General features: G+C 44.1%; 1 protein-coding gene across 5 annotated transcripts in view; it reads left to right on the top strand.

Moving 5' to 3' along the window:
* Nucleotides 1-6,735: 6,735 nt before the first annotated feature.
* The window catches only part of LOC141052466 (protein shortage in chiasmata 1 ortholog-like), a 356,749-nt gene continuing 341,674 nt past the window's right edge, over nt 6,736-21,810 (top strand). For all 5 annotated transcript variants that reach the window (XM_073549702.1, XM_073549705.1, XM_073549703.1 and 2 more), the window contains exon 1: nt 6,736-6,971. The gene's annotated coding sequence lies outside the window, so the exon portion shown is untranslated. The remainder of the gene's footprint in view (nt 6,972-21,810) is intronic.

Raw genomic sequence — 21,810 nt, forward strand, 5'->3', positions numbered from 1 at the left:
TTCATTTTTTTCAGAAAATTTCGAAGAGAAGATTTCACTAATAAATCAGAAGATAAACGTTCATGAATGCAAGCCACAGACCTCTTGCAATAATTCCTCTCTGTCTGTGATAGCACCCCTGGCCTCAAAGAGTAATGGGATTTCTAAGGATACTTATAACAATACAGATATGAATACAGAAAATATAAAAGTACTTAGACGTGGAGGAAAAACAGATCAACCCCAAATATCTTGTCATTTACTCAAGAATGTAAAACAGTATCCATCACCAACCAAAGAAAGAGTATCAGTTAGTAATGTGGGCCAAGCGAGCAAAAGTCAAGAGCAATCCTGTCGGCTGGACCAGAGTCTAAGTGGAGGTCTGAGTGTAGATGATACCCAAGTAAAGGATGATTGTGATCTGCTTTCCGGTTTTATTGCTCTTAGAGCCAAGCAATCATTAGGCCGCAGTGAATGCAAACCTGAAGAGAATGTTTTATCCCAAGGTAGTGAGTATTTCAGTATTTCCTTTACTTCTCTTATAAATTGCATAGTAGGTAAAGGAGGAATCACCATCTTCATCTATGTTGACATTACATTTTTTGCTTATATTTTTGCCTCATCAGACATCTGTGATTTGTATCATACATAAAAACACAGACAATTGTTCATCAGTGTTTTGGATCATAGTGTGTCAGTTTTTACCATCAGTATTTCATCAGTGATTTCCACTGATGAAAAAAATAAATAAATTGCAAAGTTTCTTTTTTTGATTACAATATTGAAGGGTATATATGGAACTTTACAAAAAAACAAAAAATGTAACTAAGCACTAACAGGCAGGGAATTGTAGCGTACCTGCCTTTTATGTCCGGCGCCATTCTTCTCTGGCACAGAATTGTCATAGACTGCTACTGCCGGTGATTCAGAAGCCTCTGCTTACGTCACGTCTACAGAGTGGAGGCTTCTTTTCCTGTCCACTGTGTCGATGGGGTGGGACTTTCGAGGTCATCCTGATTGACAGCCAGATCCCTGTTCCCTAAGTGGGGGAGCTGGCTATCAATCAGAGTGACCTTGGAAGTCACTCCCTGTCTTGTCAGCAGAAGGAACTGAATCTTGGGCAGAAGCAGTTTGTGACCGCTCTGTGCTGGGGAGGAAAGTCGACGTGCACAACAGACAGGTAAGTTGCAATTATCTGCCTGTTAGTGTGCAAGCAGGTATGAGGATGCAGTAACGCAGAGAATGCAGAGCAAGAATTAACCAAAGTGCGATTTAATTTATAACAATAAAACTCCTCGCAGGGAGTTAACAAGAAGGAAACAGAGGATTAACAGTAGGATTGCATATAACACAACAGTCTTGTTATTAAACTCCACTTTTCGTGACTTCTTTGGTCCTTAGTCGCATGCAGTCTGAAGAGTGATGAAATCCCGTCTTCGGGCCTATTCCGCCCAACACTCAATTTCGCTTCTGGCAGGAACGGGCGGTCACCGGTTCTGCCCATTGAGCCCCTAGTCCTTTAATCTGTAAAGCCAAAGTGGGGAGTGCTGCATGTCTCTATCCGGTGCGCACTCCGTTGTGCGCCCGACAATGGATCACGATCCAGCACTGGATACTTGCTCTCCAATGCAACCGCACCACACTGCTTAGCTGGGCGCCCGATGCTCTGCGCACTCAGTGTTTCCCGAGATTCCTCACTAAGCCTCTCCCAGGTCTCAGTGCTGCACGTTCCCTCTCTTTGAAGAGCGCAGTACGCCCCTATCTGCTCCTTCCTAAGGCAGGAACCTTCTGTCTTCTCATGTTTCAACCTCTCTCCTCCCCCGGCTCACCACGCTCCCTCCCACCAGGTCATGTGTCCTGTCCAGTTCCCCATTCTTTTCCCCCTGCAACACTGGATGAAGCCTCGGCAGTTCCGGACCCGGCATTGCACTGGTACCCGCAGCCCTGTCTTCCTCCTTACAAGTGCTTAGATACATTTTTGTTTTTTGTAAAGTTCCAGATATACCCTTTAATCATGGACAGTACACTGATGCCATTCCTTTGATGTCTGTGATTTTCACAAACCCATAGAATTTTATGGTTAATTTTGATCCATTTTCGGTCCTCAAAAAAGTGCGGACATGTGAACAGTGACATAGGCTACATGTTCCAATCGTGAAAAACACAGAAAATGTATGTAACTCACAGACATCTGTATGAGGCTTCAGTATGTATGCCTGAAAAAACTCTTGACATACACACTAAAGATGTCCAAAAGGCTTCATAAGACAGAAGTCAAAAACATGTCCATTTTACCTCTGTCTGGTATATGTTAGTGTAGCTTAAAAAAGTACTGAATTTCGTAGTTAAAAATGGATATGTAAAATGCATGCATTTGGTTGTTTTTAGGTATGATGCATCTGTTAACTAGATGGTTGGCATCTATTTAACAGATACATGCTAAAGAAACACTCCCAAGTATCTTTTTATTCCCTAAACCTGTTTAAATATGCGTGTAGAGTGGTGTTAGTACAATAAAACATTTACTGATTGCCGTCTTTCGCGGTTTTCAACCTAGCTTCGGTCCTCTTCTGTATCACGTGACTTCAATTGCGACTCATTGGATCATACTGGGATTTATGTGTGAGCTGGAAGTTTTTTTTACAATGTAAGGGTACCATTACACGTAGCGATGCACCAGCGATCCCGACAACTATATGGATCGCTGGTGCATCGCTAAGTGGTCGCTAGAGAGCTGCCACACAGGCAGATCTCACCAACGACATAGCAGTGGTCGAGGGTCGCTACTTACCTGTCAGACGCGGCGATCCTGACGTCCTCCCGCTCGCGTCCACGCGTCGCTTGTCGGCGCCACAGGAAGCCCAGCAGGAATCGGCCGACGAGAAATGGCCCAGGCCGTTCTCGCGCGATCAGCGATGACCAGCGGGGGAGCCGGTCGGAGGTAAGTGTCACATGTAGCGATATCGCTAGCAATATCGCTGCTACGTCACAAAATCAGTGACTTTACAGCGATATTGCTAGCGATATCGCTACGTGTAACGGGCCCTTTAGTCTATGAAACCTTGTTCTGATGCTCCATAGGTTTACATTGTAAAAAGCCACTTCCAGCTCACACATAAACCCCAGTGTGATCCAGAGAGTCAGAATTGAAGTCATAGGAGTGAGAAAATGAGCAGAGCAACACAGGAAAACACGGCAATCAGTAAGTGTTTTATTGCACTTACACTACACATATATAAAGACAGGTTTAAGAAATAGACATTTTCTTGAGAGTGCTCCATATACATTTTGAGCTTTTCCCAGTATTTTCATTAAACAGGGATACAAAAAAATTGTGATGTGTACAGGGCCTTACAGATTTAGGGAGTATCCTCTGCTAACTCTGCTTTTTCATTTAAAACTATAATAGAGCGGAGGATCATGAATGTGTAAAATTGTTAATGCTTTGAAAGAACACTTGTACAGATCCATATTTGTCAATTTCATGCATTCTTTTAAAAACCAAGCAACAAAGCCATGGTTATTCTTATTTTTGTGATGCTTTTTACAAGAATGGACCATATTATAATTTACTATGTAGACATAAATAGGGATTGATGTGTAAGACAGAAAATGATCATAACTACAGCATGTCCTTAACATACATAATTCCTTTTTCTTGGTTTAAAGTGAACCTGTAACCATGAAAGACCATTGGCATAGCTAGAGGTTGAGCACGGGTGGGGGAAGAGAAACATTTGAGTAAGACCCTAACCAGATAACCATGCTTACAATTACAGTGGTGAGCACTGATTGTGGGTATAGCGGAACCTCAACAGACAACCATAGGTATGTTGTGTCCCCCTGTATCAGCCGCCTACCATCTGTCAATCATGACTGTCTTGCGTCTCGGCGCCGCCCACCATCCGTCCATCATGAAGCCCTTGTGCGCCGCTGCCTCCTCCTGTTTTGAATGCTGGCGCCTGCGCTGTGACAAGAGTTCTCGGGCATGCGCAGTGCGCGCTTCCCGAGAACCGACATCAGGCTATTGCGCCTGCGTGTTGTGGAGGCCCCAGATCCCTCCCCGCAGTGTTATGATGTATTTACACTGCGGGGCTGGGCCTCCGCAACACACAGGCGCAATAGCCTGATGTCGGTTCTCGGGCAGCACGCACTGCGCATGCCCGAGAACTCTTGTCACAGCGCAGGCGCCGGCATTCAAAACAGGAGGAGGCAGCGAAGCACAGGGGCATCATGGTGGGCGGCGCCGAGACGTAGGACATGCATGATGGCCGGATGGTAGGCAGCTGATACAGGGGGACACACCATACCTATGGAACACATTACAGGTGCTATTTATAAACGTCGATATTTCAGCGTTACTGGGGGTCAGAAACAGAAGAGCCACCTTCAAAGAATGCAGCATTAGTGCTGCTGAAGGTGGCTCTATAACTGAAAAACACCCTGGGGGGTGACAGGTTCCCTTTAAGGCTAAGCATGAAACTCAGTAACTCCAGAGAAGATAACTTTCAAAGATTTGCTCATCTGTAGAGTAACATCTATTTAGCGGATTTAAGATTTAGATTAGCTTCTAGAACATTACACACTGCTACCCCCTGATGATTCAAAAAGGTCAATATGGGGGCGAAGAAACGCGTTGGGATATTTCTTTAATTTACATAGTCAGCTACAGTTGTGTGAGCTAGTGTTTTCTCTGGATAATTGCTAGTTCAACTTTAGCGTATTTTTTATCTTTCCCTTTTGATATTTAGCAAGGGAGACAGCTTTAATAACAAACTATTAGTTTTGGAAGCTAGCATTGTTCACATTATCTGAATAGAGTAATGAATTGTTATGACTAGCATATGGTGCAGGATGCCACGGCATAAAGCCCTTTGACTGTCCAGACCCACAGGCTGCACCACAACAGACAGAGGGCCGTATGTGGCCCTCATGTGGCACTTTGCCCACGTCTGGTGTAGCTGATAAAAGCCTTCAGTTTCACTCTCTGTCCTGATCCTACCTTTACACTTTGATATTTATGTCCAAAATCTATGCCACCAGCCCTCAAGCATATTGAACTTGTAAAATACACACAAATGAATAAAATAACAGATATCTGGGGAAATAACTCTCTTAGCTGTAATTCTGTGAAAATACATTGTCACGGCTATGGATGGATCTTTTCACTGGGACTGAGGTCTACAGTAGCTATAAATGGGAAATGGAATTATAAATAAATGGAATTACGTGTTTTTTTCACCCATTTGAGAGCAACATAATTTAGAGATAGAGACCTTGATTCCAGCGATGTGTCACTTACTGGGCTGCTTGCTGTATTTTAAATAAAATCACTATTTTAGCTAGCAATTCTCTAAATGCTGAACTCCTTATAACCCCGCCCTCACCACTGATTGGTAGTCTTGTCTGTACACTGTGAATAGGCAGAAAGCTGTCAAACAGTGGTGGGGTTGGGGTTATACAGAGCTCATGAATGTGGAGAGGTACATGGCAACAGGTCTACTAGTACTCTAGTGATAACCTCCTGTTGATAAAACTGTGATCAGTGTCTCTGTCTCTACATCATGACTGCATCATTTGTTTATTGAAAAACAGGAGAAAAGAAAGGAGTAACCAGTAATAAAAAATATTTAAATTTTATTAAATAGCAGTCAATAGTAAAAAGTACAACATACAAAATAGATAACACACCTTGAGAAAGCTGCATGTATGCCAGCGAAACGCGCATCGGTGTGACATCCTGCCAGGGGCCCCCTCTTTTATTTGCATATTAATTCTGGTAAGCCGCTCCCTTATTGGTTATACCTGCTACTTTTGCATAGTTACATATTGTTGTGGGTTTGGTGACTTTTGGGTAATACTCTACACAATTTGGACCTATATATATATATATATATATATATATATATATATAATTTTTTTTTCTTGCATGTGTTGAGGGGGCATCTCCTTTAGGTCTGGACATTTCTGGAAATTTTTGTTATCTATTTTGCATGTTATACTTTTTACTATTGACTGCTATTTTATAAGATTTATATATCAGTTACTCCTTTTTTTCCTCCAGTTTTTCTATGTTTTCTTGGAGTTGGTATTGGCTGATGGGGTAGATCACCACTGGTGGTCCTCTCCTCAGAATTTCTGATTATGCAGCTGGGTTGGTTTTCATTAATCATTTGTTTATTACCTTTTCTATTTTCTTTTGAAGCGAGTGAGGTTGGAAAAAACAGATCCTCCAACAAGGAAAATGCTGTGTTTCACAATGTCACTTCCAAAACCATGCCTGAAGAGTTTGCCAAGTATCAGACCCTGCATGTTTCTCCTTCAGGTATGATCCCGCATGGGTATATAGTATACAGCAATGCTGCAGTGTTGAATATATCATTTGCTACAACGTGCAGTAGATCCCTGTTTGATACGTTTGCTTTTCCCTTTGGCTCCAGCTCCAGGTAACAAATTTGTGTTATTTTAGCTCAGATAACCTCATGAAAGGAACATAACAAATTTAACTCTGCTACATACCATTTGTACTCTGATATGTAATATAGCTGGCATCTATCGCATAGGGAGGGAGTTAAATTCCTGACCCCCCCCACACACACACACACACACACACAGGGATCCTCCCTGCCCAGGATGTTAATTCACATCTTAATTTGGGAAGGGGTTGGGTTAAGAATACTCCAGAAACCATATTCTTCTGCACTCCATAAAAGTGAAATTGACTGCAATTAAATTAAAGTTACATTTTCCCATTTATTTCCGTGAGGTGTAAAATGGCCGTCAGAGGTAACGCATGCACAGATTGAGATCTCGGGAGACGAGATCTCAGGAGACATCTTATAAGAGCCCAGGGCCAGTAGCCTCGCACTGTTTGGACGCGCACTCCTCTCAGCCCAGGGCCAGCAGCATGGCCCCACTACTGCCGCCACTGACCTCCTGAAGCAGCGACACTGCCTCCTGTAACCCTGCTTCACCACAGGCGCTCCCCCCTGGTAAGCTACCATTAAAACGTACTTTAACCCCTTAGCGACAGAGCCAGTTTGCAGCTTAATGACCAGGACAATTTTTACAATTCTGACCACTGTCCCTTTATGAGGTTATAACTCTGGAACGCTTCAATGGATCCTGCTGATTCTGAGATTGTTTTTTCGTGACATATTGTACTTCATGTTAGTGGTAAAATTTCTTCGATAAGTCTTGTGTTTATTTATGAAAAAGACAGAAATATGGCAAAAATTTTTAAAATTTTGCAATTTTAAAACTTTAAATTTGTATGCCCTTAAATCAGAGAGATGTGTCACATAAATTTCTTAATAAATAACATTTCCCACATGTCTACTTTACATCAGCACAATTTTGGAAGCAAAATTTTTTTTTGTTAGGAAGTTATAAGGGTTAAAATTTGACCAGCGATTTCTCATTTTTACAACAAAATTTACAAAGCCATTTTTTTTAGGGACCACATCATATTTAAAGTCATTTTGAGGGGTGTACATGACAGAAAATACCCAAAAGTGGCACCATTCTAAAAACTAGACCCCTCAAGGTGCTCAAAACCACATTCAAGAAGTTTATTAACCCTTTAAGTGCTTTACAGGAACGAAAGCAATGTGGATGGAAAAAATTAACATTTACCTTTTTTTTGTAAAAAATTTACTTCAGAACCAATTTTTTTTTATTTTCACAAGTGTTAAAAGAGAAAATCAACCACAAAATTTGTTGTACAATTTCTCCTGAATACGCCGATACCCCATATGTGGGGGTAAACCCCTTTTTCAGCACACGGCAGAGCTCGCAAGGGATGGAGCACCGTTTGACTTTTTCAAAGCAGAATTGGCTGGAATTAAGATCGGATGCCATGTTGCGTTCGGAGAGCCCTTAATGTGCCTAAACAGTGGAAAACTCCAACAAGTGACCCCATTTTGGAAACTAGACCCATTAAGGAACTTATCTAAATGTGTGGTGAGCACTTTGAATCTTCAAGTGCTTCACAGAAGTTTATAACGTAGAGCCGTGAAAATAAGAAATCCATTTTTTTTTCCACAAAAATGATCTTTTCGCGCCCAAATTTTTATTTTTACAAGGGTAACAGGAGAAATCATACCCCCACAGTTATTATGCGATTTGTCCTGAGTACGTTGATACCTCATATGTGGGGAGGAACCACTGTTTGGGCGCATGGGAGAGCTCGGAAGGGAAGGAGTGCCATTTTGGAATGCAGACTTTGATGGAATGACCTGCGGGCATCATGTTGCGTTTGCAGTGCCCCTGATGGGCCTAAACAGTGGAAACCCCCAACAAGTGACTCCATTTTGGAAACTAGACCCATGAAGGAACTTATCTAGATGTGTGGTGAGCACTTTGAACCTTCAAGTGCTTCACAGAAGTTTATAACGTAGAGCCGTGAAAATAAGAAATCCATTTTTTTTCCACAAAAATGATCTTTTCGCGCCCAAATTTTTATTTTTACAAGGGTAACAGGAGAAATCATACCCCCACAGTTATTATGCGATTTGTCCTGAGTACACTGATACCCCATATGTGGGGGGGAACCACTGTTTGGGCGCATGGGAGAGCTCGGAAGGGAAGGAGTGCCATTTTGGAATGCAGACTTTGATGGAATGGTCTGCGGGCGTCATGTTGCGTTTGCAGAGCCCCTGATGGGCCTAAACAGTGGAAACCCCCCACAAGTGACCCCATTTTGGAAATTAGACCCCCTAAGGAACTTATCTAGATGTGTGGTGAGCACTTTGAACCCCCAAGCGCGTCACAGAAGTTTATAAACGCAGAGCCGTGAAAATAAAAAGTCTTTTTTATTTCCACATAAGTGATTTTTTAGACCCCAATTTTTAGACCCCCAAAGTTGGTAAATAGTGGAAACCCCTCAATTCTTGCTCCACCCCTAACCCCAACACACCCCTAACCCTAATCCCAACCCTAATCCCAACCCTAATCCCTAATCCTAATTCTAACCCTAATCCTAGTTCGCCCTAACCCTAGCCCAACCCTAACCCTAGCCCAACCCTAACCGTAGCCCTAACCCTAACCCAACCCTAACCCTAGCCCAACCCTAACCCTTAACCCTAGCCCAACCCTAACCCTAGCCCAACCCTAACCCTAGCCCAACCCTAACCCTTAACCCTAGGCTAACCCTAGCCCAACCCTAACCCTAGCCCAACCCTAACCCTTAACCCTAGCCCAACCCTAACCCTAGCCCAACCCTAACCCTAGCCCTAACCCTAGCCTAACCCTAACCCTAGCCTAACCCTAACCCTAGCCTAACCCTAACCCTAACCCTTATGGAAAACTGAAAAAAAAAATATTTTTTTTATTTCATTATGTGTGCCTATATAAGGGGGTGATAAACGGGGGGGTTATGTACTATTTTTATTATTTTGATCACTCTGATCGTTTATCATAGTGATCAAAATAATGAATGGAATCTGCCAGCCGGAGCCAGCAGATTCCCGGCGGGCGCACTGCGCATGCGCCCGCCATTTTCAAGATGGCGGCGCCCATCGGAGGACGCCGGCGGGCGCGGGACCACCGGGAGGGGACGGAGGACAAGGGAGAGGTACCGGGAGGGGACCGGGGGGATCGGGGACCCTATTTCTCTATCCTCTGATGTGCGATCACATCAGAGGAAAGAGAAATTAAATGTAAAATCTCGGCTTTTTTTTCTTTTGCGGTCGCCGTTATAGGGTTAATAACGGCGATCGCAAAAGCGGGGTCGGCAAAAAACGACCCGATTCATGTTCTCTGGGGTCTCGGCTGCCCCCGGCAGCCGAGACCCCGGAGAAAATCCGACACTGGGGGGCGCTATTTACTTACTCCACAGCGCCGTGAATTAACGGCGCTGTGGTTTAAGTACCCTTAATTACCGCCGTTAAAAGGCGTATCGGCGGTCGTTAAGGGGTTAAGGCTCTGAGCTTGCTGCCTGTTGGAGACAGGAGGAGTCTGGTCACCCTGCCTGGTCTGGGAGAGGTGTGGAGGCTCTCTCGGTCTTAGCACCACCGGCTTGAGGTCTCCTTGTGGAAGGTAAGGAGGGACTGCAGGCTGCCTGGAGCAATCTGGGGCTGAAATATCTCAGCCTGACCTATAAAACAATCATGACACCCAGAAGAGGAGATTCTACTTACATTCCTTTTCTATCTGAGTAGACTACAGCTCTGTCACAGAGCTGGAATTAAGATCGGATGCCATGTTGCGTTCGGAGAGCCCTTAATGTGCCTAAACAGTGGAAAACTCCAACAAGTGACCCCATTTTGGAAACTAGACCCATTAAGGAACTTATCTAAATGTGTGGTGAGCACTTTGAATCTTCAAGTGCTTCACAGAAGTTTATAACGTAGAGCCGTGAAAATAAGAAATCCATTTTTTTTTCCACAAAAATGATCTTTTCGCGCCCAAATTTTTATTTTTACAAGGGTAACAGGAGAAATCATACCCCCACAGTTATTATGCGATTTGTCCTGAGTACGTTGATACCTCATATGTGGGGAGGAACCACTGTTTGGGCGCATGGGAGAGCTCGGAAGGGAAGGAGTGCCATTTTGGAATGCAGACTTTGATGGAATGACCTGCGGGCATCATGTTGCGTTTGCAGTGCCCCTGATGGGCCTAAACAGTGGAAACCCCCAACAAGTGACTCCATTTTGGAAACTAGACCCATGAAGGAACTTATCTAGATGTGTGGTGAGCACTTTGAACCTTCAAGTGCTTCACAGAAGTTTATAACGTAGAGCCGTGAAAATAAGAAATCCATTTTTTTTCCACAAAAATGATCTTTTCGCGCCCAAATTTTTATTTTTACAAGGGTAACAGGAGAAATCATACCCCCACAGTTATTATGCGATTTGTCCTGAGTACACTGATACCCCATATGTGGGGGGGAACCACTGTTTGGGCGCATGGGAGAGCTCGGAAGGGAAGGAGTGCCATTTTGGAATGCAGACTTTGATGGAATGGTCTGCGGGCGTCATGTTGCGTTTGCAGAGCCCCTGATGGGCCTAAACAGTGGAAACCCCCCACAAGTGACCCCATTTTGGAAATTAGACCCCCTAAGGAACTTATCTAGATGTGTGGTGAGCACTTTGAACCCCCAAGCGCGTCACAGAAGTTTATAAACGCAGAGCCGTGAAAATAAAAAGTCTTTTTTATTTCCACATAAGTGATTTTTTAGACCCCAATTTTTAGACCCCCAAAGTTGGTAAATAGTGGAAACCCCTCAATTCTTGCTCCACCCCTAACCCCAACACACCCCTAACCCTAATCCCAACCCTAATCCCAACCCTAATCCCTAATCCTAATTCTAACCCTAATCCTAGTTCGCCCTAACCCTAGCCCAACCCTAACCCTAGCCCAACCCTAACCGTAGCCCTAACCCTAACCCAACCCTAACCCTAGCCCAACCCTAACCCTTAACCCTAGCCCAACCCTAACCCTAGCCCAACCCTAACCCTTAACCCTAGGCTAACCCTAGCCCAACCCTAACCCTAGCCCAACCCTAACCCTTAACCCTAGCCCAACCCTAACCCTAGCCCAACCCTAACCCTAGCCCTAACCCTAGCCTAACCCTAACCCTAGCCTAACCCTAACCCTAGCCTAACCCTAACCCTAACCCTTATGGAAAACTGAAAAAAAAAATATTTTTTTTATTTCATTATGTGTGCCTATATAAGGGGGTGATAAACGGGGGGGTTATGTACTATTTTTATTATTTTGATCACTCTGATCGTTTATCATAGTGATCAAAATAATGAATGGAATCTGCCAGCCGGAGCCAGCAGATTCCCGGCGGGCGCACTGCGCATGCGCCCGCCATTTTCAAGATGGCGGCGCCCATCGGAGGACGCCGGCGGGCGCGGGACCACCGGGAGGGGACGGAGGACAAGGGAGAGGTACCGGGAGGGGACCGGGGGGATCGGGGACCCTATTTCTCTATCCTCTGATGTGCGATCACATCAGAGGAAAGAGAAATTAAATGTAAAATCTCGGCTTTTTTTTCTTTTGCGGTCGCCGTTATAGGGTTAATAACGGCGATCGCAAAAGCGGGGTCGGCAAAAAACGACCCGATTCATGTTCTCTGGGGTCTCGGCTGCCCCCGGCAGCCGAGACCCCGGAGAAAATCCGACACTGGGGGGCGCTATTTACTTACTCCACAGCGCCGTGAATTAACGGCGCTGTGGTTTAAGTACCCTTAATTACCGCCGTTAAAAGGCGTATCGGCGGTCGTTAAGGGGTTAAGGCTCTGAGCTTGCTGCCTGTTGGAGACAGGAGGAGTCTGGTCACCCTGCCTGGTCTGGGAGAGGTGTGGAGGCTCTCTCGGACTTAGCACCAGCGGCTTGAGGTCTCCTTGTGGAAGGTAAGGAGGGACTGCAGGCTGCCTGGAGCAATCTGGGGCTGAAATATCTCAGCCTGACCTATAAAACAATCATGACACCCAGAAGAGGAGATTCTACTTACATTCCTTTTCTATCTGAGTAGACTACAGCTCTGTCACAGGCGGAGAACTGTACTGCCTGTGTAGATATCATTCCTGGCAGCTTTAAATGCACTCAATACGTGGTCGGGGCTCCTTTTGCATCAATACTGCATCAATGCGGCGTGGCATGGAGGCGATCAGCCTGTGGCACTGCTGAGGTGTTATGGAAGCCCAGGTTGCTTTGATAGCAGCCTTCAGCTCATCTGCATTGTTGGGCCTGGTGTCTCTCATCTTCCTCTTGACAATAACCCACAGATTCTCTGTGGAGTTACGGTCAGATGAGTTTGCTGGCCAATCAAGCACAGTGATACTGTTGTTTTTAAAGCAGGTATTGGTACTTTTGGCAGTGTGGACAGGTGCCAAGTCCTGCTGGAAAATGAAATTTCCATTTAAAAAGCTTGTCAGCAGAAGGAAGCATGAAGTGCTCTAAAATGTCCTGGTAGACGGCTGCGCTGACTTTGGTCTTGATAAAACACAGTGGACCTACACCAGCAGATCACATGGCTCCCCAAACCATCACTGATTGTGGAAACTTCACACTAGACCTCAAGCAGCTTGGATTGTGTGCCTCTCCATTCTTCCTCCAGACTCTGGGACCTTGATTTCCAAATGAAATGCAAAATTTACTTTCATCTGAAAACACCTTGGACCACTGAGCAACAGTCCAGTGCTTTTTCTCCTTGGCCCAGGTAAGACGCTTCTGGCGTTGTCTATTGGTCATGAGTGGCTTGACACAAGGAATGCAACACTTGTAGCCCATGTCCTGGATACCTCTGTGTGGTGGTTCTTGAAACAATGACTCCAACAGCAGTCCACTCCTTGTGAATCTCCCCCAAATTTTTGAATGGCCTTTTCTTAACAATTCTTTCAAGGCTGCGGTTATGCCGGTTGCTCGTGCACCTTTTTCTACCACACTTTTTCCTTCCACTCAACCTTCCATTAATATGCTTGGATACAGCACTCTGTGAACAGCCAGTTTCTTTAGCAATGGCCTTTTGTGGCTTTCCCTCCTTGTGGAGTGTGTCAATGACGGCCTTCTGGACATCTGTCAAGTCAGCAGTCTTCCCCATGATTGTGGATCCTACTGAAACAGATTAAGGGACCTTTTTAAACACTTAGGAAGCCCTTGCAGGTGTTTTTGTTAATTATTCTAATTTACTGAGATAATGACTTTTGGGTTTCCATTGGCTGTAAGCAATAATCATCAACCTTAACAGAAATAAACACTTGAAATAGATCACTCTGTGTGTAATGACTATATAATATATGAGTTTCACTTTTTGTATTGAAGAACTGAAATAAATTAACTTTTTGATGTTATTCTAATTTTGTGAGAAGCACCTGTATTACTTATATTGCTAAAAAGGCATAAGAACTTTTCCTTATTATAAAGGGCTCTTCTCTAGCTCTCTGTTGCCATCAAGTGGCCCATTTGTGTAACCACTCCTTTATTTCCAAGTATACTGTAAGTGTATCTACACAAATGTGACAACACTTTAACCCCTTCACTACCAAGGGTGGTTTGCACGTTAACTACCGGGCCAATTTTTACAATTCTGACCACTGTCCCTTTATGAGGTCATAACTCTGAAACGCTTCCGTGGATCCCGGTGATTCTGACATTGTTTTCTCGTGACATATTGTACTTCATGTTAGTGGTAAAATTTCATTCATATAACTTGCGTTTATTTATGAGAAAAATGGAAATTTGGCGAAAATTTTGAAAATTCCGCAATTTTACAACTTTGAATTTTTATGCCCTTAAATCACAGAGATATGGCACACAAAAATGTTAATAAGTAACATTTGCCACATGTTTACTTTACATCAGCACAATTTTGGAACCAAAATTTTTATTTGTTAGTAAGATATAAGGGTTAAAAGTTGACCAGCGATCTCTCATTTTTGCAACACCATTTTATTTTTACGGACCACATCACATTTGAAGCCACTTTGAGGGGTCTATATGATAGAAAATAACCAAAAGTGACACCATTCTAAAAACTGCACCCCTTAAGGTGCTTAAAACCACATTCAAGGAGTTTATTAACCCTTCAGGTGCGTCACAGGAATTTTTTGAATATTTAAAAGAAATGAACATCTAACTTTTTTTCACAAAAAAAATTATTCAGGTTCAATTTTTTTTATTTTACCAAGTGTAACAGGAGAAATTGGACTGCAAAAATTATTGTGCAATTTGTCCTGAGCACACTGATACCTGATATGTGGGGGGGAACCACTGTTTCGATGCATGGCAGAGCTCAGAAGGGAAGGAGCGCCGTTTGACTTTTTCAATGCAAAATTGGCTGGAATTCTGATCGGACGCCATGTCGCGTTTGGAGAGCCCCTGATGTACCTAAACAGTGGAAACCCCCCACAAGTGACCCCATTTTTGAAACTAGACCCCCTAAGGAACTTATCTAGATATGTGGTGAGAACTTTGAGGCTGTGTGCACACGCTGCGGATTAGGTGCGGATTCATCCGCGCGGATTTTGTAAAATCCGCAGGTGAAACCGCAGGTCAAAATACCTGCGGTTTTACCTGCGGATTGCTCTGCAGTTTTGCCCTGCGGTTTTTCATCTCCTCAATGGAGGAGATGGCAAACCGCAGGAGAATCCACAGAAAGAATTGACATGTCAATTCTTTCTGCGGATTGAAAACCGCAGATAATCCGCGCGGAAAATTCCGCACCGTCTGCACTGCATTTTTTGATTCCCATAGGGAATCATGGTACTGTACACCGCAGCAGAAACTGCTGCGTGTCCGCAGCGGCCAAAACCGCTGCGGAACCGCGGCAAAATCCGCAGCGTGTGCACACAGCCTGAACCCACAAGGGCTTCACAGAAGTTTATAATGTAAAGCGGTACAATTAAAAAATCATATTTTTTCCACAAAATGATCTTTTCACCCCCAATTTTTATTTTCCCAAGGGTAACAGGACCCTAAAAGTTATTGTGCAATTTGTCCTGAGTACGCTGATACCCCATATGTGGGTGTAAATGACTATTTGGGCACATGGCAGAGCTCGGAAGGCAAGCAGCGCCATTTGACTTTTTTGGCTGGAATTGAGATCAGACACCATGTCGCGTTTGGAAAGCCCCTGATGTACCAAAACAGTGGAAACCCCCCACAAATGACCCCATTTTGGAAACTAGACCCCCCACGGAACTTATCTAGATGTGTGGTGAGAACTTTGAACCCCCAAGTGCTTCACAGAAGTTTATAACGCCCAGGCGTGAAAATAACAAACATTTTTTTTTCCACAAAAATGATATTTTTGCCCCAAAATTTTTATTTTCCTAAGGGCAACAGGAGAAATAGAACCCCAAAAGTTGTTTTGCAAATTGTCCTGAGTAGGCTGATACCCCATATGAGGGGGTAAAACACTGTTTGGGCGCATGGCAGAGCTTGGAAGGGAAGGAGCACCATTTGACTTTTTCAACGCAGAATTGGCTGGAATTGAGATCAGATGCCATGTTGCGTTTGGAGAGCACCTGATGTGCGCAAATAGTGGAAACCCCCAATTCTAACCCTAACCCTAGCCCTAACCCTAACCCTAGCCCTAACCCTAATGGGAAAATGGAAATAAATACATTTTTTTAATTTTATTATTTTTCCCTAACTAAGGGGGTGATAACGGGGGGTTTGATTTACTATTTATGGCGGTTTTTATGTTTGGCAGCTGTCGCACGCTAAAAGGCGCTTTTTATTGTAAAAATAGTTTTTGCATCACCACATATTGAGAGCTATAATTTTTCCATATTTTGACCCACCGAGTCATGTGAGGTCTTATTTTTTGCGGGACGAGTTAACGTTTTTATTGGTACCATTTTCGGGCACGTGACATTTTTTGATCGCTTTTTATTTTGTTTTTTGGGACGCAGAATTTACAAAAACCAGCGTTTCATGAATTTCTTTTGGGTGGTGCGTTTACGCCGTTCCGGGTGCGGTAAAATTTATAAGGCGGTTTTATTCTTCGGGTCAGTACGGTTACAGCGATACCTCATTTAGGTCGTTTTTTTATGTTTTGGCGCTTTTATGCAATGAAAACAATTTTATATAAAAAATAATTGTTTTTGCATCACTTTATTCTGCGAGCTATAACTTTTTTATTTTTTCGCTGATGATGCTGTATGGCGGCTCGTTTTTTGCGGGACAAGATGACGTTCAGCGGTACCATGGATATTTATATGCGTCTTTTTGATCGCGCATTATTGCACTTTTTGTTCGGCGGTATGATAATAAATCATTATTTTTTGCTTCGTTTTTTATTTTTATTTTTTAAGGGGTTCGCTTAAGGGGTTAACTATTGGGACAGTTTTATAGGGCCGGTCGTTACGGACGCGGCGATACCAAATATGTGTACTTTTATTGGTTTTTTTTTTTTTTATTTCCAAAAAATGAATTTATTGGGGAATATTTTTTTTTTTTTTTTTTTTAATTTATTTGGCGATTTTTTTTTTATTATTTTTACACTTTTTTTTATTTTTTTTTTACTTTATTACAATGTCCCAGGGGGGACATCACTGTCCTGTGACAGATCGCTGATCTGTCACATCACAGATCACTGTGACAGATCAGCAATCTGTCACAGGCACTGCACAGGCTTCCTCATGCCTGCGCTTTGCAGGCACTGAGGAAGCCAGCTTCCTGCAGGCCCCCGGAGGTCCCCGTCGCCATCTTGGATCCGGGGACCTGCAGGAAAGGAGCCCTCCGCAGCAGCGCTGCACATTGCGCTGCTGTGGGGGGCTCAGGGAAGCACGGAGGGAGCCCCCTCCCTGCCGATGCTTCCCTTTATCCCCCGATACACCGCGATCGTGTTTGATCGCGGTGTGCAAGGGGTTAACGTGTCGGGGGCGGTCCGTGACCGCCCCTGACACATTGTGCCGGGTGTCAGCTATGATAATTAGCTGACACTCGGCCGCGATCAGCGGCGCTCACCACGTGGGTGCCGCTGATCGCGATGACGTAATATTCCGTCCATGGTAATTAGGTCCATGGTCACATGGACGGAATATTACGTCATTTGTAGGTAAGGGGTTAATGGTCTTCACTATACCTTACTCTACTATACAGTCCCTAAAGCACAGGAGTACCTGCCTGCAAGAGAAGATAGACATGTAGGACACTAACTCTACTACCCGGCAGCAAAAAAATAAATAAGAGGGGCCACACACCATTCCTACTCCAGAAATAATGGGGAAAAAGATGTCCGGGAAAAAAACTGGATCCCTGCAGAACTCATTATCTAATTCTAGAACTTCAGACAGTTTCCTCTGTGGACCTGACAATTCTCAAAGTGTGGAACCACTTACTCCAAGCGAATAGTGCCACTGACACGCACGTCTAGTGCGCCACCAGACCTTTCTCAAGACAATCTTGCAGCCTTGACACCTTCCTAGGCTGGTTTCACATTAGCGTTTTTTAGCGCAGCGCATCATGCGTGTCCATGCGCATGCGCCATGTGCCCCTATGTTTAACATGGGGGCGCATGTTCTAGCCTTGGCAAGCATTTGTATGCATTTTCGTGCGCATGTGTTTTTTTGTAGTGTGCGCCTAGGCGCGCCGGATGCAACCTGTTGCATTTTTGGTCGGTCCAACCTGTGTCAAAAAAACGCATGCGCACGGAAAGCGCGAAAATAACACATTACAGTCTATGGGAATGCAGGTTTTAAGAGTTAACATGGCTAGAAACGCATGCGCCTAAAAAAAGCAAACACATGCAAAACGCAAGATGCAGTTTTTGCATGCATTTCTATTGCGCACGAAGCGCAGTGCTAAAAAACGTTAATGTGAAAGTAGCCTCAGGCCATGTGCACACGATGCAGATTTGCAGCGTTTCCGCAGCGGATTTTACCGCGCAGAAACGTTGCATATCTGCATTGTGATGTACAGTACCTTTAAAATGAATGAAAAAAAAAAAACGCTGTGCAGACGCTGCAGATTTTTCCGCGCGGTTTTCGTGCGGTACAAAATCCGCAGCATGTTACTTCTTTTGTGCGGTTTTCTATCTCCCCTGTCACCAAATCCGCAGGGGGAAGACCGCAATGGAAAACCGCACAAAAACCGCATGAAAACCGCGTGAAAAATGGAAGAAATCCGCAGGAAAAATGCAGGTCATTTGACCTGCGGTTTTCTTCCATTCTGCACGGAAAAATCCGCAGGGCTCAAAACTCTGTCTGCACTCAGCCTAAGGGTATGTGCACACGTTGCAGATTTGTGTGCAGAATTTTCTGCACAAAAAAATGCATCTCATGGCAGAAAACGCAGCTGCAGATTTCACAAACTTCATCGCGTTTTTTGTGCTTTTTTTGTGCGTATTCTATGCTTTTTTAGTGAGGTTTTTCATTGCGGTTTTCCACCTGTAGATTTCTAGAATGGAACAGGTGGAAAACTGCAGCAAAAGCGCACAAAAGAAGTGACATGCTGCTTTTTTCATTCCGCACCAAATACGCGCGGAAAAAAAAGCAGCATGTGCACAGCGGATTTTGTTTCACATAGGCTTTAATGCTACTGTACATCACATGCAGTCCTGCTGTGTATTCGCAGGGCCAAATCCGCTGTGTATATGCAGCAGAATCCGCACCGTGCGCACATAGCCTTAGGCCGGGGTCACACTAACCGACGCAAAATACGGTCCGTAGTTTACAGGCGTAATACGGATGAATGGCCCCTAAATAGTGCTCCGTATGTCATCCGTAAGCAAGGTGTGGTCGCGTATTTTGCGCATGTCAGCATCTGTATGGAATCCGTATGGAATCCGTACTGCGAGATTTTCTCGCAGCCTTGCAAAATGGACATTTAACGGTTTTGAGGCCTGCTAACTATTTGAATCATTAGCCTGCACCCTATTTATTGCCTCTGGAACAGGTGGCTGCCTCCATTCTGGCCATTTGTGACCTTGCCTTCACTAGGTGTTTTGCTGTTGTATGTGTAACATGGCAAACAGTCTGAGTTTAGTTTCAACACAACTGAGCAGGTTCTCTTCAACTGGCTTTTGTCACGCCACTTTGGCCAACCATACCCAGTGATAGTGGATCCGCGGAGGAGGAGACGCATGTGGGTCCATCCACTTTTGAAGCAACGACTTACAAGAGGTCATTTTCACCGCCTCCATTCTTCTCTGCGGGAGCATCCTGTAAAATTCTACCAATACTGTCGCATGAGCCTTGAAACATTTGATCGACTCTTGGAGACAGTGCGCCCTGGGATAACCTTTCAGGACACAAGGATGCGCAAAGCTATATCTGCAGAGGAGCGACTTCTACTCACAATACGGTATGTACTACCCAACCACATTCTCTGTGTTCATAATGTGTTGACCAAAGTATGTATTTTTGGCTTCTTGGACTAAGTTTAATGCCCTCATCTTAGTCCACATATGTTTCAACTTACAGACCTGAATGTTATGTGTAATATGTACTGAATATCACTTAGTCATTGTGCAACCAAATATGTGTGTGTTAGTCGATCTGAATTCCTAACAAGTTTGGTATGTATGTACCTGGTTTTTTTGTAATTTGTGCATTCTAAAATCTTCCTTTTCTGTTGTTCTTCAGCTTCCTGTCCACTGGCCTGTCTTATGCTGCCCTCCACCACGAGTTTCTCATTGGAAGATCTACCATTTCTGGCATAGTCAGGTCAACATGTATTGAAATCTGGACAAGACTACATCAAGTCGTCATGCCCCTTTCTGGCATAGTCAGGTCAACATGTATTGAAATTTGGACTAGACTACATCAAGTCGTCATGCCCCAGCCCAGGATGAAAGACTGGTTGAGGATATCAAGGGACTTTGAAGAGGAATGCCAGTTTCCTAATTGTATTGGGGCCCTTGATGGCAAACATATCCGGGTGCGTAAGCCGCCTAACTCTGGCTCTCAATTCTTCAATTATAAACAATACTTTTCTGTTGTATTGTTGGCTCTGGCCGACCCTCAATACAAGTTTATAATTGTTGACATTGGGGCCTATGGAAGGACGGGAGACTCTAGAGTCTTCAATACTTCCATTATGGGTCGGCGGCTACGCACCAACCAGTTGGATCTACCACCACCACGCCAGCTACCAGGCTCCACTCAAGAATCAGTCCCTTATGTCCTTGTGGCAGATGAGGCGTTTCAGTTAACATGAAATGTCATGAGGCCGTATCCCCGGCGCAACCTTGACCACAGGCGCAGAATTTTTAACTTGCGCCTATCACGTGCTCGGCGACTGGTGGAGTGTTCCTTTGGCATTCTTAGTGCCAAATGGCGGGTACTCCAATCTGCCATTCAGCTGAGTGAACAAAATGTTAATGAAGTAGTTAAAGCCTGTGTGGTTCTTCATAACTTCACCAGGATACATGATTGTTCCTCTGCTGGTGTTGTGCGTAGGCCGGACAATGTGCGCAGGGTGAGACCACCTATCAACCCTCAACGTAGACCGCTCTCTGGCCTCAAAGTGCGTGATATTTTCACTAATTACTTTATGTCACCTGAGGGGGAAACTTCTTGGCAAGAGCATGCTGTATCTATGTTACTGTATAATTTTTGGTTTTATGTGTGTCTAAATAGATATATTTCTACCCCTTCTGATTCTATGACTGTTTAATTGCATTGGTAAGCGTATGTTAGTATGCTGACACGGTTTTTGAGAATTGAGACAGAGACTTAAAGTGTGTTGCCTTTTTTTTTTTTTTTTTTAAAGGCAAACATATTATTGCCCTATGATAAACTGGGGTAATGGACCAAATTGGCCTTTTTGCAGATGTGAACATTTTAGAAAAATACAATTTTCACACATATCAAAAATTAACAGAATGCAATAACAAAATTGCTACATTAGACATTTAGGCTGGAGTCACACTAACCTGCGCAAAATACGCTCCGTATTTTACATGCGTAATACGGATGAATGACCCCTAAACAGTGCTCCGTAGGTCATCCGTAAGCAAGGTGTGGTCGCGTATTTTGCGCATGTGTGCATCCGTATGTAATCCGTGTGGCATCCGTATGCAATCCATATGGCGAGATTTTCTCGCAGCCTTGCAAAATGGACATTTAACGGTTTTCAGGCCTGCAAACAATTTAAATCATTAGCCTGCACCCTATTTAGACACTCAGAAACAGGTGGATGCCTACATTCTGTACATTTGTCACCTTGCTTTCACGAGGTGTGTTGGTGTTCTTTGTGCAGCATGGCAGAGGGTCTGCGATTCAATACAACTGAGCAGGTTCTCTTTACCTGGCTTTTGTCATGGCGCTTTGGGCAACCATATCCTGTGATAGTGGATCCGCGGAGGAGGAGACGCATGTGGGTCCATCCACTTTTGAGGCAACGACTCACAAGAGGTCATTTTCACCGC

This window comes from Dendrobates tinctorius, unplaced genomic scaffold (genome assembly GCF_039654945.1).
Source record: "Dendrobates tinctorius isolate UK_male_01 unplaced genomic scaffold, ASM3965494v1 ptg000160l, whole genome shotgun sequence".
Classification (NCBI taxonomy): domain Eukaryota; kingdom Metazoa; phylum Chordata; class Amphibia; order Anura; family Dendrobatidae; genus Dendrobates; species Dendrobates tinctorius.